The sequence below is a fragment of the Martes martes genome, assembly GCF_963455335.1.
Source record: "Martes martes genome assembly, chromosome: 14".
Lineage (NCBI taxonomy): Eukaryota > Metazoa > Chordata > Mammalia > Carnivora > Mustelidae > Martes > Martes martes.
Genome location: NC_137902.1, coordinates 52441893 through 52445476, shown reverse-complemented (window position 1 = coordinate 52445476; position 3584 = coordinate 52441893). Strand labels below are relative to the sequence as shown.

Genomic DNA, 3584 nt, shown 5'->3' with positions numbered 1-3584 from the left:
AAGATATGTTGGGACGCCTGGGTGGCTCAGTTGGTTAAGCCGCTGCCTTCAGCTCAGGTCATGATCCCAGGGTCCTAGGATCGAGTCCCACATCGGGCTCCTTGCTCAGCAGGGAGCCTGCTTCTCTCCCTGCCTCTGCCTGCCTCTCTGCCTGCTTGTGTGTACTCTCTCTCTGACAAATAAATAAATAAAATCTTTAAAAAAAAAAAAAAAGATATGTGCAGGGTATTAAACATATACCAAGGGAAGGGGGCGCCTGGGTGGCTCAGTGGGTTAAAGCCTTTGCCTTCGGCTCAGGTCATGATCCCAGGATCCTGGGATTGAGCCCCACATCGGGCTCTCTGCACAGCGGGGAGCCTGCTTCCTCCTCTCTCTCTCTCTGCCTGCATCTCTGCCTACTTGTGATCTCTGTCTGTCAAATTAAAACAAAAACAAAAACAAAAACAAAAAAACACAAAAAAACATATACCAAGGGAATAGTTAACTTGGATACAAGGTCAAGATCAGCAACAAGTTCTCCAATCCAGTGCTGATACCAGATACAAGCTTCAAGGACAAATTTCCTCTCAAAGGCTTATTCCAGTGTCCTGAGGCTAGCATGAGGTATACACATTTGCTGGGGCAAATTTATACTCTGGAGTTCATTTATGCAGCAAATACTAGGCATCTGCCTGCAGTCCATTTAGAAGCATTTGTGGTGGATGGTGGAGGGGCCCAACTCATCACTCCTGCTTGCTGATCCACATCTGCTGGAAGGTGGACAGTGAGGTTAGCACAGAGCCTCTGACCCACACAGAGTACTTGCGTTCAGGAGGAGAGATGATCTTGATCTTCATCATGTTGGGTTCCAGAGATATGATCTCCTGCATCCGATCTGCGATGCCAGAGTATGTGGTGGTCCCACACAGAGTACTTGCATTCAGGAGGAGATATGATCTTGATCTTCATCATGTCGGGTTCCAGAGCTATGATTGCCTTCTGCATCCTATCTGCCATGCCGGAGTACAAGGTGGTCCCGCCAGACAGCACCATGTCAGTGTAGAGGTACTTCTGGATGTCGATGTCACACTTCATGATGAAGTTGAAGGTGGTCTCCGTACCCATACCCAGGAAAGAAGGCCGAAAGAGCATCTCAAGACAGTGGAACCCCTTGTTGCCATTGGTGATCACCTGCCCATCTGGCAGCTCATAGCTCTTCTCCAAGGAGGAAGAAGACAAGGTGATGGCCACCTCCTGCTCAAAATCCAAAGCGATGTAGCAGAGCTTCTCCTTGATGTCATGCAGGATTTCCTGCTTAGTGGTGGTGGTGAAGCTGTAATCACCCTCTATGAGGGTCTTCAGGAGGTAGTCCATCAGGTCCTGTCCAGCCAGGTCCAGACACAGGATGGTGTGGGGTAAGGTGTGCTCCTCATAGACGGGCACAGTGTGGGATATCGCATCCTCAGAATCCATGACAATACCAGTGGTGTGGCCAGAAGCATACAGGGACAGCACAGGCCGGATGGCCTCATACGTGACTGGAGTGTTGAGGTCTCCATGATTTGAGTCATCTGATGGTTGGCCTCAGGGTTTGGGGGGCCTCGGTCAGCAGCATGGGGTGCTCCTCGGGGACATGTGCAGCTTGTTGTAGAAGGTGTGGTGCCAGATCTTCTCCATGTTGTCTCCATTGGTCACAATGCTGTGTTCAATGGGGTTCTTCTGGCCCATGTCCACCATAATGCCCTCATGTCAGGGCTGCCAGATGATGGATGGGAACACAGCTGGCGGAGGGGGAAGCGGAGGGTGTTATCCTCAGCAAAGTGAACCTTGCACCTGCCAGAGCCATTGTCAATGACAAGTGCTGGGATCTCCTTTTCCACTGAGATCGGTGAAGGTGGTGGGAGAACCTGGAGTGCGGGCTGGCTGCAGCGAGTGAGCTAGAATCAGGATTTTAAACCATGCAGTTGCATTCAACGTCTAAGCTCTTAAACTCCTTTATCCTTTAAGTAAAGGACCCATCGAATTCTCTAATCGTCTTTCCCCAAATGAACTATTATTTACTATTCACTGTAGGTTAGAAAGATAAAGTTTAATAACTGGAAAATAACCATTAGTTTTCTCATGAAAATATCAATGAATCAGATATATTATAAATGATATAAAATTAATTATATACATGTAATGAAACATAATTAATTACTTAGAATTAATTAAATATATAGAATTATTTTAAAATATATTTAAATATTCATGGACCCAGATGTCAGCCCAAGAGTAATGAAAACTCATGTCTACATAAAAATGTGTATGTGAATGCTCATAGCAGCATTATTCATAATAGCCAAAAAGTGGAAACAATTCAAATATCCACAAACTATTGATTGATAGGGGCTCCCTATTATATATGCTTTTGTATGGTCCCCTCTCACATAGAATCAGGATAGACATCACTCTCTTTTTTAAAATTAGTAATATTTATTTATTTATTAGTTAAAATTAGTAATATTTAAAATTAGTAATTATTTTATTATTTTAAAAATATTTTATTTATTTATTTGACAAAAGTCACAAATAGGCAGAAAGGCAGGCAGAGAGAGAGGAGGAAGAAGGCTCCCTGCTGAGCAGAGAGCCCAATTCGGAGCTCGATCCCAGGACCCTGGATCATGACCTGAGCCGAAGGAAGAGGCTTTAACCCGCTGATCCACCCAGGCGCCCCTAAAATTGGTAATATTTTAAATTAGATTTAAAGTGTCATCCAAAATTTTGAAGCTCAATGATGGGTGCATGATACAGTTTTTGTATCTTTGAACATTTCTCTACATTTTTCTACTTTTTTGTTTTGCTTTGTTTTGTTTTAACCAGTAGACTACAGTGAAAGTCACATCAGTTCTAGACTTAAACCTTGCAAATACTTGTCAATTTTTGCTTTTGCACATTTTTGTGCAAAAGGGAAAGGGAAAGCAATTTTAAGCAGGCTCCATCCCAGCACCAGGTTGGGGCTGGGGTGGGGGGGCGGTGGGGCTCGATCTCAAGACCCTGGGGTCAAGACCTGAGCCAAGATCACGAGTCTGACACTTAACCAACTGAGCCACCCAGGCACCCTGCTTTTGCACTTTTGGAGAGTCCTAAAGTGCCATGTAAAAAGTCTGGCTGTCCTGCTGGAGAGATTGTAGAGACCACTTTCAGGCAACCTACTTAAACAACAGAAACCTGAGTGGGTTAGAAGGGCCCACAGTGAAGCCCTAGTTGAATACAAACAGGCCCATTAGGTGACCCATCTCAAAATATCCATAAGCCCTAGCTGACCAATGAGTTACTTACACCTTAACACAGTCACCAAAAAAGGAAAATTCCATGGTTCCCATAGCTCCTCACCTTCCCTCTTAACTGCAGCCCCCCACCACTGCCTCCTGGCAGACAGTGTCTCCTTTACTGTCCTGCCCACTTCTCTCTTGCAGTATATACAGTAAACTTCTATCTCCTTTGTTCTGTCTTGTGTGAATTCTGTTACCACTCGCACTGCTGGCCTCCACCCAGTTGCACGGTCCCATAGAGAAGTGATCTGGAGAGGCCAGGTAGAAAGGGAGAGACCCTGAGACTGGATG

At 45.3% G+C, this 3584-nt stretch overlaps 1 pseudogene across 1 annotated transcript; it reads right to left on the bottom strand.

Moving 5' to 3' along the window:
• Positions 1-682: 682 nt before the first annotated feature.
• LOC308355018 (actin, cytoplasmic 1-like) lies at positions 683-1716 on the bottom strand (annotated as a pseudogene). Its single transcript has 2 exons — positions 976-1716; positions 683-863 (listed from the first exon to the last, which is right to left on the bottom strand). The product of its transcript is annotated as an actin, cytoplasmic 1-like (transcript).
• Between the last annotated feature and the right edge of the window lie 1868 nt (positions 1717-3584).